The sequence below is a fragment of the Ornithorhynchus anatinus genome, chromosome 4 (genome assembly GCF_004115215.2).
Source record: "Ornithorhynchus anatinus isolate Pmale09 chromosome 4, mOrnAna1.pri.v4, whole genome shotgun sequence".
Taxonomy (NCBI): domain Eukaryota; kingdom Metazoa; phylum Chordata; class Mammalia; order Monotremata; family Ornithorhynchidae; genus Ornithorhynchus; species Ornithorhynchus anatinus.
The window spans coordinates 100,197,569-100,211,492 of NC_041731.1; the positions used below are offsets into that span (position 1 = coordinate 100,197,569).

General features: G+C 42.9%; 1 non-coding gene across 1 annotated transcript; it reads left to right on the forward strand.

Moving 5' to 3' along the window:
- The first annotated feature begins 249 nt into the window (after positions 1-249).
- LOC114811371 lies at positions 250-387 on the forward strand. The gene has a single exon (XR_003759075.1). It is a non-coding gene; the product is annotated as a small nucleolar RNA SNORA7 (small nucleolar RNA).
- The last annotated feature ends 13,537 nt before the right edge of the window (positions 388-13,924 follow it).

The window sequence follows — 13,924 nt, forward strand, 5'->3', positions numbered from 1 at the left end:
GGAGTCAGAAGGTCATGGGTTTTAATCCTGACTTCACCACTTGTCTGCTGTTTGACCTTGGGCAAATCATTTCACTTCTCTCTGCCTTACTTCCTTCATCAAGAGATGAAGACTGTGGGCCCCGGGTGGGATAGAGACTTTGTCTAACCCAACTGTCTTGTATCTACCCCCGTGCTTAGAACATGCCTGGCACATAGTGTTTAACAAATATCATTATTATTATTATTACAGAGGAAGTAACTGAGACACCACCTCTCAGGTTTGCACCTGGAGAGTTTCCAGGACTCTACCAGTCTTAACTGTGAGAGGGAGAGTCAAGCAGAGGCAAACCCATTCCATTCCTAGCTTGGGCAGTGGCTAGCGAGTGGAAGGCAATCTGCTATAAGTCAAAACTCACCTGTGCTGGGCAGCAGCGGCATGGGAGAGTCAAGGGCAGAGACTCAGGTTTACTGCATGGAAGGCGGCAATGGTAAACCGCTTCCGGATTTTTACCGAGGAAACTCTATGGATCCACTACCAGAAGGTTTGCAGATGGAGGTGGGGCGTGCTGGGAGAGATTTGTCCATGGCGTCGCTATGGGTCGGAAATGACTCGACAGCACAAGACAACAATAACAACTGAGGCACAGAGAAGTGAAGTGATTTGCCTAAGGTCACACAGCAGACGTGGCGGAGCTGGATTAGAACAGAGGTCCTTCTGATTCCCAGGCCTATGCTCTATTCCAAACGCTTAGTACAGTGCTCTGCACATAGTAAGGGCTCAATAAATACTATTGAATGAATGAATGAATGAATGAACTAAGTCACGCTGTTTTGCTGCTTCTCTTCCACTTGGCTGATGGCAAGCAATGCGTGCAAACCAAATCATTAACTGGTATTTATCAAGCGCTTATTATGTGCAGAGCACTGTACTCTTGGGAGAGTACAATAATAAGCAGACACATTCCCTGCCACAACAAGCTTACAGTTTTGTAAAAGGGCAGCATAAGGAAGAAGACAGTAATAATAATAATAATGGTATTTATTGTTTGCTATGTGCCTGGCACTGTACTAAGCATGAGGGTGGATATAGGCAAATCAGGTTGCCTGTGCCATGTGGGGCTCACAATCTCAATCCCCATTTTACAGATAAGGTAACTGAGGCACAGATAATTGAAGTGACTCGCCCAAGGTCACACAGCAGGCAAGTGGAGGAGAACTAGAACCCGTAACCCGAGATTAGCCCCCTCTAGTCTTCAAGGCCCCCATCCTCCCATCTCCCAAGCTGATGACCTTGGCATTATCCTTAACCTCTCTTGTCAATCCCCTGATTTAGTCTGTTGCCAAATCCTATATTAGTTCTTCCTCTAGTTCTTGTGTCTCTAAGTTACCAGTGCAAGGGAGCACTAAATTCCTAAGTGGAGCTGTGAGTTCCCAAAAGTTAAGGAACAGCTGACCTTCAGGAATGGTAAAGATAAGATAATAATGTCCTTGGTTAAGCACTTACTAAATGTCAAGCACTGTACTAACTGCTGGGATAAGAGCAAGATAATTAGGTCAGATGCAATCTGTGTCCCACGTGGGCCTCACAGTCTAGGAAGGAGGGAGAATAGCATAGTGGATAGAGCACTGGCCTGGTAGTCAGAAGGTCATGTTGTCTAATCTTGGCTCTGCCACTTGTCTGCTGTGTGACCTTGGGCAAGTCACTTCCCTTCTCTGTGCCTCAGTTACCTTATCTGTAAAATGAGGATCGAGTCTGTGAGTCCCATGTGGGACAGTAACTGTCCAAACTGATTTGCTTCTATCCACCCAGAACTTAGTACAGTGTCTGGCACATGGTAAGCATGTGACAAATACCAGAATTATTAATATTATTTTTGTTAAGTACTGAATCCCCATTTGACAGATGAGGAAGCTGAGGCAAATAGACATGTGACTTGCTCAAGGTCAGGCAGCAGGCAAGTGGCAGAGCCCTGCTATTTTCACTAGACCACTCTGTTTCCAACTGGAAGTGTCCAAAGCAAGAACAGAAAAAATAAAAATCTGAATAAGAAATGGCATGTGTCCCAAACAGTAATTCAGCATAGAGCAGGAGACATAGTAATTATAAAAGGGGTATTTTTTAAGTGCCTATTTTGTGCAAAGCACTGTGTATAGTTTGGGAGGGAAAAATACATGGAAAACATGTAGGTGTGTTCTCTGACTCCCAAGAGGAGATTACAATCTAAGAGGAAATGGGAAGAGGGGGTTTGTGACAGACACTTAAAGAAAGATACGAGCAAGGAGGATACAAAGCAAGAACGATGTTAAACAGAACAAGAACAGTATGGCAATAGGGTTAGAGACAAAGGACGGTCTTATATCTTTTTCGTACTCTCCCCAGAACATAGTACAGTACTCCGAATAAAGCAGATGCTCAATAAGTACCACTGATGGATTAATTTCCGTGACAGGTTGGCGGAATTTGCTCTACGAAATATTATTCAGATGAAATCCTTAAAGATGATCCTATAAAGCAGAGCAATAAAAGCCTTCTTAATAGCTCTCTGCAAACTTTAAATTACAAAGTCAATGGAGCCGGGGGCTTGCCCAAGGAAAAGGGAGGCAGGACTTCCGGGAAGCCGAGCAGGAAGGAAATCAGGCCAACCACGGAAGCTTGTGTGGTTTCCTCTGAAACTGAAGAGTGTGTGGGTGAACCTGGAGCTGACCCCCGGGGCAGGGGGAATCCCAACCTGGGCCATTAGAGCTGGGAATCTCCCAGCTCCCCGGGATGTTCATGCTGCCCGAGGTTCATCTCCTCATTCGTCAGTCGAGAGAGTGAAAAGCCCTGCAGGAGAGGAGGGAGCCTGAGCCTGTAATAATAATTGTGCTATGTGTTAAGCTCTTACTATGTGCTGGACAGTGTTCTAAGTGCTGGGGTGGATAAAAGCAGATCGGGTTGTATGCAGTCCCCGTCCCACATAGGGCTCAAAGTCTTCATCCTTAACAGATCAGGTAACTGAGGCACAGAGGTGTTGAATGACTTGCTCAAGGTCACACAGTAGACAAGAGGTAGAGCTGGGACTAGACCAAGTCTTTATAACTCCCGGGCCGGAGTGGAGTGGAGGATAGATTTTCCTCAAACTGGTAGATTTTCCTCAAGGCAGTGGGGCTAACTGAAGTGGTTCAATCTTTAATTCACTCATTCAATTGTTTTTATTGAGTGCTTACTGTGTGCAGAGTACTGTACTAAGCGTGTGGAAAGTACAATTCAGCAACAAATAGAGACAATCCTGGTTCCGTACTAGCTTCTCAGGAGCGTCCATGTGGCCCGAGATCAAGCAGCAGTAACCCTCTCTAGGAGCTGCTCCATACCTGCTCTGCTTCCCGAGGTGCTGAGCGGCCTAAGGGCATGAACCCTCAGGAGAAGCTAGTAAAAAGACATTTTGGTTTGTACAGTCTCTCCCTCTGGACTCTAAGCATCAGGGTGTAGTGGATAGAGCACGGCCCTACGAGTCAGAGGGTCATGGGCTCTAATCCCGGCTCTGCCACTCGTCAGCAGTGTGACCTTGGGCGATCACTTTACTTCTCTGTGCCTCAGTTACCTCATCTGTAAAATGAGGATCGAGACCTTGAGCCCCATGTGGGACTGTGTCCGACTCAATTTGCTTGTATCCACCCCAGCCCTTAATACAGTGCCTGGCACATAGTAAGCACTTAACAGATACCCATCATTATTATCGATATTATTAAGCTCACTGTGGTCGGGGAGTGTGCCTATAATATTGTACTCTCCCAAGCACTTAGTTCAGTGCTCTGCACACAGTAAGCACTCAATAAATACGATTGACTGACTTACTGCTGCTTCCTTGTTTTGAGTCAAGGGAAAGGGACCCCTCTCACCCCACGCCCCAACAATGTTTGCCTGCCCCTCCCTTCACCCACACAGTCTGCCAGTAGCATCGGCAGTTACCAGTGGGCATGTGGGGTGGGGTAACAGCCGGCATCGATCGTGTCATATGACTGTGAGGGAAAGGAGGTGCCATGTTGGACCGTAGTTCGACCCCTTCACCTGGGAATCGGTAGGATTGATAGAACTCCCAGACAACTCCCTAAGCCAACCAAACACCTGTTATAATAATATTAATAATGTTGGTATTTGTTAAGCGCTTACTATGTGCAGAGCACTGTTCTAAGTGCTGGGGTAGATACAGGGTAATCAGGTTGTCCCATGTGAGGCTCACAGTCTTAATTCTCATTTTACAGATGAGTAACTGAGGCACAGAGAAGTGAAGTGACTTGCCCACAGTCACACAGCTGACAAGTGGCAGAGCTGGGATTTGACCATGACCATGACAATTCTGACTCCCAAGCCCGTGCTTCTTCCACTGAACCACGCTGCTGTTATGTAAATCACTCCCCCCCACCCTTGTGGATTCATCAATTTCATATTGCTCCTTATCGGGTCACTCTTAAAAGTTATAATGATAATAATAATCATGGTCTTTGTTAAGCGCTTACTATGTATCAGGCGCTCTACTATACGCTGGGTGGATATAAGCAAATTGGGGTGGACACAGTCCCCATGTGGGACTCAGTCTCAATCCCCATTTTACGGATGAGGTAACTGAGGGACAGAAAAGCAAAGTGACTTGTCCAAGGCCACACAGCACACTGGCAGAGCCAGGATTAGAACCCGTGATCTTCTGACTCCCAGGCCTGTGCTCTATCACCTACTCCATGCCGGACAGTCAGCCGCCCTAGTTGCCAGTCTTATGTCACTTTTACAGCTTGGTTTCTTGGGCTGGAAAATGGGATGAAAATGTAGACTCTTTAATGGTGCTGGGGGAGTACTTGGTTAGGGCTTATTTATGAGATGTTTAGAAGATGAAAATGAACATACTTTAAATTATTACTCTTTGTCACTGAACTGCATGCAGCTGTAAGGCATAGTTTAAAACTTCTCAATCAGTAACTCATTCTTCCCCAGATACACCTTGTACAGTTGATTATTTTTTATTATCTGCATCATCAGAGATTTTTAAGCAGGCAAATGATCTTTCCTTATGAAAAGCCAAATAGGAAACATAATGCTTTCCTCAGTATTAACTACTTTGAAAGCCATTAAGGAGGCAGAAAATAATATCATCGGTATGGAACTTTGCTTTCCATACCGATGATATTATTTTCTGCCTCCTTAATGGCAGGTGGATTATTATTATTTAAAGATCATGACAAGATAAAATGAACAAGAGAAGCAGCGTGGTCTAGTGGATAGAGCAGTCTAGTGGATAGAGCACTGGCCTGAGATTCAAAAGGACCTGGGTTCCAATCCTGGCTCCTCCACTTGCCTGCTGTGTGACCTTGGGCTGGTCATTTCATATCTCTGTGCCTCAGTAATCTCATCCGTAAAATGGGTATTAAGATTGTGAGCCCCATGTGGCTGTGATCAACTTGATTGTCTTTTGGCTACCCAGAATTTAGCACAGTGCCTCGCACATAGTAAGCACTTCAATACTATATAAAAAAAACCTAAAACAAAAAAAAGGGGCTATCAAGTGGCCCAGTAAATCTGGGTGGAACAGGAATATTTAGGGAGGGAAGTATTTTATAAATGACACTGTTTGAAGCATAGAAATTCTTCATTAAATTCTCTCAAAATTCTTCTTTAATTTCAATCTCTCTGTTGCTCTTGTCTCTCTCCAAACCCCTTCTCAGAAAAACAGCAATCCAGGTTCACCTCCTCAAGTTTATGCCTAACTGGAAAGAATCAGCTTGCTAGAATAAGAATCCTTATTTTTATGAGGAAGAATAAAGATATTTCGTTCATCTTCTTCCCCAGAATTTTAGTTGTTATTGGAAAGGTGAAAATATTTGCCAATAACCGCCTTTTATCAACAATATAGTCCTATGCTTGTTCCTGAAAGAGAACCAACATACAGCCATTGCTCCAGTATGATTACCTTCCAAAGAATGAACCAACAACCACCCAGCAGAACAAAGAGCTGAGTTCGAGTTCATTTTACCCCCTCTATCATCCATCCCATGCTCCTCCTCCCTGGTTCTATCCCAAGGTGGATTTCCTTACTCCTTCACATCCAACAGATAATCACTGTGCCCACCTTCAAAGCCTTACTGAAGACATGACTCCTCCAAGATGCCTTCCCCGACGAGACCTTCATTTGCTCTTCTCCAACACCCTTCCATGTCACCCTTGAACATGGATTTGCACCCTTTACTTATCTCTTCCTCAGCCCCACAGCTTTTTTTGTTCGTATCTGGAATTTATTTAATGTCGGTCTCCCCAGATAGGCTGTCGGTCTGTTGTGGACAAACATGTCTACCAACTCTGGTATATGGTACTCTCCAAGGGCTTAGTACAGTGCTCTGCACACAGTAAGTGCTCAATAAATGTGATTGATTAATTGATTCTGATGTGTCTGTTGAGCATTCCTGGTCATGTGCGGAGGAGTTGAGTGTGGTTTTCGTCTTTCCCTTTGCACTCCTCATGGGTTCTACTCTGTCTTTTAAAAGGTTGCCTGGTTGCTATTTTTATGGCTGAAGGTCCTCTTTTATCTGACCCATTCCCCTATCGTTTTATTTTACTCTTTCCTCTCACTATGCTTTTTGGAGGGTTTTGGGGTTTTTTTAATGGTATTTTTTAAGAACTTACTATCTGCCAAGCACTGTACTATATGCTGGGGTTAATAAAGTTAATCAGGTTGGACACAGTCCCTCCCAAATGGGGCTCCCAGTCTTAATCTCCATTTTATGGATGAGGTAACTGAGGCACAAAGAAGTGAAGTGACTTGCTTGGGGTCACATGGCAAATAAGTGATGGAGCTGGGATTAGAACACAGGTCCTTCTTACTTCCAGGCCCATGCTCTATCCTCTAGGCCATGCTGCTTCTCAAGAGTGTTTATTTTTCTTTCAGTGTACTCTTCCAGCCTGACCCTTTGGCTCATAATCTATTAATCCTAAACACACCCCTCACTTCGCATCACAGTCACCCTTAATGTCAAGTTGACTCAATATAATTAACTTTTTTTATGATTTTTGTCAAGTGTTCTCTATGTACCAGGCACTGTACTCAACACTCTGGTAGATATAGGATAATCAGGCTGAAAGTCCCTGTCTCACAGTCTTAATCTCCTTTGTATAGATGAGGCAATTGAGGCACAGAGAAGTGGAGTGATATGCCCAACGTCACACAGCAGACAAGAGGAGGAACCGGGATTAGAACCCAAGTCCTTCTGACACCAAGGCCTGTGATCTATCCACAGGGCCATGCTGCTTCCCCACTTTTCGCTCTGAACACAGAATGTTTTGAACTTTCTTTGGGGCTCAGTTTGCTAATTGGAAAGTGAACCAAAAGCACAGAACATCTACCCCCACCAACCAGCAAATGCTTCATGAAAACATGTTGGAAACAGTCCACGCCCACCTAAAAACACAGAGCAACCGGCTTGGTTTCGGGAATCACCCTGGTGTGCCTTTCTTCAAGTCTTGGAGACAGCGAGCACTGTCTTGGGAACAGTATAAGTTCACAGGATCATTTCAGTCACTCTGCAAAGAGATATCTTGTAGTTTTATTTTTGTAGCCATTGCTCATGAAGGAGGATTTTGTGTTCCCTCAGAAGGCATATCTGGTGCTTACAAAAACGTGAAACTCCTCTTGGAATGTTGTCTGTGATGTATATTTTCTCTTGATAATGATAGTTAAACACCATAAACCTTGATTATTTCTGAAGTCTCAGGAAGGCTCCAGGGTCCAGAACCCCGTTTTAAGCTGATTGCCCATAGTGTATTTGAGGCTTATCTTTTTATGCCTTATTGACTGGAAGACTACTTAAGAGCGTTTGCATAAAATGAAAAATATAAATGCAAGAAAGGTGCCAATTATCAAATAAGAACCAGATTTTGAAATCAAGCATACCCTTTTCATTAAAGAGTTGGCCTTGATATACTTGTATTTTGTCTGGGGGATGGGAGGGAAGTTAATGTGCCTTACATTTGCTTGTCTTATCAATAAAAATTTTCAAGCATTTTCCTTACTGAAAACTCATTCCTTTCACAAAGTTCTGAGCGTGAAGAAAGGCCAAGATGCAGACTAAGTACAGCTTGAGGTAAGCCACTCTGTTGTTTTTGCCACAGATTCATAGAAAGAGGTATTGGATTATTGGGGAAATGCCTGATTTATAACTTACAAATTCTAATGGGAAAAGCTCTTCATTCAAAGTAATCATTTGTACATCTAGTGTATATACAATGTACGTGGGAACAATATGTCTAGTGTGTGTGTACACAGTGTATTATGGAGGGGAACATTTGTTTTTTCTAAGCAAATATTCCTGATAGCTGTTAAAGTTGAAATAGTGATCCCCAACTATTTTGACTGTAGGCTCCCATTTCCAAAAGGGATAATTACTCCTTATTCCTTGTGCTGCACACATTGTTTCTGCCATGTCCTGACCTCCCCTCTCAGATTTCCCACACCCAGGTAAGATTTATTCTATTCTCATTTCTCCAACCTGGTTCCCAAAGACACACTGTCTTTACTTGTGGTATTTGCTAAGTAGCTCAATCCAGCTCTCCACTGCCTCCATTCTGAACAGATCAGGTCACACGTAGCCACCGTATCCTGGTTATCCTGGTTAATGGCCTCACATAGCTACAGAGCTAGAGGCTCTGGTTGTCTCACAGGCCAAATGTTATACCCAGCAAACGTAGAATGGAGTTAAAAGTTAAAAGAAATGAATCTCTGTTATGGTTAGAAGCTTTGTTATAAATAAAAATATTTAACATACATTAAACCCACATACTGTGCTAGGAATTTCAGAAAATCCTCTAGACAGTAAACTCGCTATAGGCAAGGAATGTGTCTCCCAACTCTGTTGAATTGTACTCTCCCAAGCGCTTAGTACCACAATTTCCACAGAGTTACGTGCTCAATAATTATGATCAGTTGATTTAGGTCAATATATCAATGACATTTTTTGAGTGTTTATTGTGTGCAAAGCACTCTACTAAGTGCTGGTGAGAGTGTAGTACAAGAAGCTCACAAGGAGCTTACAATCTACAGTGGGAGAAGACATTGGCCCCTCATTCCATCGAATTTGTACCCTAAAGTTACAATGAATGCGTTATTTATTTTTCCATGTGGTTGATGTTCTTGCAATGGTACTGCATGCCTGAGGATGGAGTGTTTTCTTATTTATATAATAATCTTTCCCCTTCCATCACCCGATGCGTGAGAGAAAATTATCCCAGAGAATTTTGAAGTGATTTAAACATGAGGACTGAGGGGGTGGATTTTAGCATGGACTGATTTTTTGGCTTTTGATTGTTGTGTCTTCAAATCCAGTTAATAGTGGCAGATGGATGTGATCATGAAAGTAAATCAGGATACTCTTCCTCTAAGCATCAAAGTCACATAGCCTCCAAAAGTCTTTCCCGACTAAGCCCTCCTCTCCTTCTCTCTCACTCCCTTCTGCACCACTCTTACTTGCTCCTTCATTCACCCTTCCTTCCATCCCCACAGCACATATGTATATATCTGTCTATATTTGTAATTAATCAATTTATTCATTTATATTAATGTCTATTGTGAGCCCGTTGTTGGGTGGGGATTGTCTTTGTTGCTGAATTGTACTTTCCAAGTTCTTGGTACAGTGCTTTGCACACAGTAAGCACTCAATGAATACAGTTGAGTGAAAGAGCCCGGGCTTGGAAGTCAGAGGTCATGGGTTCTAATCCCGGCTCTGCCACTTGTCTGCTGAGTGACCGTGGGCAAGTCACTTAACTTCTCTGTGCCTCAGTTCCCTCATCTGTAAAATGGGGATTAAGACTGTGAGCCTCACGAGGGACAACCTGATTACCCTGTATCTACCTCAGCACTTAAAACAGTGCTCTGCACATAGTTAAGTGCTAAACAAATACCAACATTTTATTAGATGTGAGCTCACTGTGGGAAGGAACGTGTCCATTTATTGTTATATTGCACTCTCCCAAGCACTTAGTAATAATAATGATGCCATTTTGTTAAGCACTTACTATGTGGAAAGCACTGTTCTAAGCACTGGAGCACTGTTCTAAGCACCGGGTACAGTGCTTTGCATGCAGGAGGCGCCCAGTAAATATGATTAAATGAATGAATGACTAAGCATCCTGTTGCCACTACTAGACAGAGATCACTAGGTTGATTGGACTGGTCATATGACTTAGTTGTGATATTTCTTGAGTTCTTACATTCTGGGCACTACTTTGGAGAAGGGACTGGTGCAAAATATTGTCGGAGTTGCTTTGATCCTAACGATTCCTTAAAGGTGTTGACCCCTCTTCTAGTTATGTCCTCCAAGTGACCTGCTGACCTCAAATGCTAAAGAACTGTTGAACACAATCTGTTTCAGATACAAGGAACTCCTCAAATATGCAGTTTCTTCTGTTGGTATTTTCTTTGTTCTGGGCTATATAGAAAATTGCAAGAGCTATTTGAAGATTTCTAAAAAGTGAAACATTCTGATTGAAGTTATATGCAAAACGTTGCTTGGTTTTTGTGTTCTGTTTACTTGTGCATGAATCAGTTCAAGATTCAGGGAAGCTATGTTGGGACTTTTTACATTGAGTTTTATTTCAAAGGGAAATGATGGAGGCTTTAAGGAGTATTCTTACACAGATGTTTACAGCTGAAATGGTTTTACAATTTTACTCATGTTCCATTTGTTCGTTATTATTTTTCTTTTATTTCCATGCATTGCAGCTAGATTGGAAACAAGACTGTCTGTTTCGCTTTTTCTTTCTGGTCAGTTTCGAATTCTGTCTTGGGTGAATTAGTTGATAACTCAATAAGTCATGAACACTTTGGGCCAAACAGGTCTACTCATGGTCCATTAGCTGGAATTTTAACAACAAATTTTTTAAAAAAGCTTGAAAAAAGTTTAGCAAATACCCTTTGAATTCTAGGGGAATGTGGCCAATGAGAATTCTGGTAAGAAGTCTGTTGCTTAACTAAATTGGTTGGGTGGTATTTCCCATTTAAAAATGATTCCATTTCATAATCACTGGAAGGACTAGTCAATAATAGCTCTTTATTTACATCCATTCTAGATTTTTGTGATTCACCAGGTAGTTCACTAATTCAAGGGACTCCATACTCACAGAGGGTTTTCCTCTTTGGCCTCTTAAGGGGGTAACATTGTTGTGACAGTACCAGGTGAAGCAATTTATTGGCGATAACTCAAGAGCTTATTTGTTCATTACATGTTGACTTCATCAGGCACATTCTTCTTGGATGCCACGATGTCTTTATCTGCACAGGACTCTTGTCTGTGAACAAAGCTAAAATATTCTAAACAAAAATCTAGAGAATAGAAGCAAAAGAGAGAAAGAAGTAACAACGGAACAAGCTACAAAAGGACATTACAAGTTATAATAATAATGTTGGTATTTGTTAAGCGCTTACTATGTGCAGAGCACTGTTATAAGCACTGGGGTAAACACAGGGGAATCAGGTTGTCCCACGTGGGGCTCACAGTCTTAATCCCCATTTTACAGATGAGGGAACTGAGGCACAGAAAAGTTAAGTGACTTGCCCACAGTCACACAGCTGACAAGTGGCAGAGCTGGGATTCGAACTCATGAGCCCTGACTCCAAAGCCCATGCTGTTTCCACTGCGCCATGCTGCTTCTCTCGAAGCTCCTTGAGGCAAGTTATAGATATAAGAAGATATAGATATAGAAGTTATAGATAGCCATGTGCTATGTGGCAACAAATAGTAGTTTTTTTAAATCCAGGAATCAAAGGTCAATCAGTTATTGTTACATCTCTTTTTTTCCAGACTTCTGTATCTTACCTTGCTCTAGAACTAAATAGAAAATAGCATTCGTTGCTGATGACAACATATTGTTGGAGCAAATTAAGCCAAAGTGGTCTTTGGAAGGCTAAATGACTCCACTTAGATTAGCATATTTTGGACACTTCATCAAGAGGATTAATTCTCTGGAGAAGACATTGATGCTAGGAAAAGTCCAGGGAAAATGTGGAAGAGGCAGGCCAGCAGCTAGATGGATAGAAATCATAACAGAAGAACCATTAGCAAAGTTACAGATTATGGCAGAAGATAGGTCGTTCTGGAAAAGATATCCATGGAGTTGCTATGAATCAGAAATCACTCGAAGGCATTTGATAATAGTAATGTTAATTTGCTTGAATTGCTAGTTTGGGACTGAGTGTGGCCTAGTGGAAATATCATATGCTTGGGTTTTGCTTCCTGCTCTCCAGCTAGCCTGCTGTGCAACTTTGGGCAAGTCACATCACCTCTCTGTGCCTCCATTTAGTCATCTGCAAAATGGAGCTATACTCCAATCAATCAATAGCATTTTGATGAGCACTCTTTGTACAACACTGTATGAAGTGCTTGAGAGCATATAATAGAGTCATACATTATCCTTGCCTCAAGGAGCTTTTACAATCAAGCAAGGGAGAATCAGGGAACAGAGATCAAAACAAATTACAAATAGGGGTTAGCAAAGTAACTTAAAGGTTTGTACATAAATGCTTTCAGGTTTTCTGTGGGGGTAGGGAAAGAATACACAAGTATATTTTTCCTCTTTGATTGTGAAGCCCATGAATCTAACCCAAGGCTTAGCATTGTGCTTGGCACATAATTAGCGCTTAAGAAAAAACATTATTATTAATGTTATTACTAGATAAGGTGATGCGGAGATGCTGAAATGGCAGTTGGAGGCAGAAATAGGATGGGGCTATGAGAGAATTACCAGGAAAGACCTTCTGGAGGAGATGCAGCTTCAGAAGAACTTTGAAGATGGGGAGATCAGTTGTCTGCTGGATTGAAGGAGTTCTAGGGCAAAGAGAGGGTGTGAGCCAGAGGTGGGAGATGAGAGAGACGAGAATGAAGCGCAGTGAGTAGATTGGCCTGAGGTTCATTCATTCAATCATATTTATTGAGCACTTACTGTGTGCAGAGCACTGTACTAAGCACTTGGAAAGCATAATACAGCAATAAAGTGAGACAATCCCTGCCCACATTGGGCTTACAGTCCGGGGGGCGAGACATATAACAAAACAAGTAAACAGGCATCCGTATAAATAGAATTATATATATGGCACTTAAGCGCTTACTATGTGCACAACACTGTTCTAAGCACTGGGGGATACAAGGTAATCAGGTTGTCCCATGGACAACCTCACAGTCTTAATCCCCATTTTACAGATGAGGTAACTGAGGCACAGAGAGGTTAAGTGACCTGCCCAAAGTCACACAGCTGACAAGTGGCGGAGCCGGGATTTGAATCCATGACCTCTGACTCCCAAGCCCGTGCTCTTTCCACTAAGCCTGCTTCTCTCTTCTCTCTCTCTATCTACATATATGTATATATATACAAAAGTGCTGTGGGGCAGGGAGAGGGGGGAAGAGCAAAGGGAGTGAATCAAGATGACACAGAAGGGAGAGGGAGCTGAGGAAAAGGAGGGCTTAGTCTGGGAAGGTCTCATGGAGGAGGCATTCCTTTAATAGGGCTCTGATGACAGAAGATTGATTGTTTGGCAGAATTGAGGAGGGAGGATGTTCCAGGCCAGAGGTAAGATGTGGGCCAGGGATCGGCGGTGAGACAGATGAGAACGAGGCCACGTGAAGGTTAGTGGCACCAGAGGAGCGGAGTGTGTGGGCTGGGCTATAGAAGGAGAGAAGGGAGGTGAGGTAGGAGGGGGCAAGGTGACGAAGAGCTTTGAAGCCAGGAGGGAGGAGTTTTTGCTTGATACGGTGGTTGTTAGGCAACCACTGGAGGTTTTTGAGGAGGGCGGTGACATGCCCAGAACGTTTCTTTAGAAAGAGAATCTGGGCAGCAGAGTGAAGTATGGACTGAATTGCGGAGAGGCAGGAGGATGGTAGGTAAGAAAGGAGGCTGATGCAGTAATCTAGTCAGGATACACTGAGTGATTGTACTA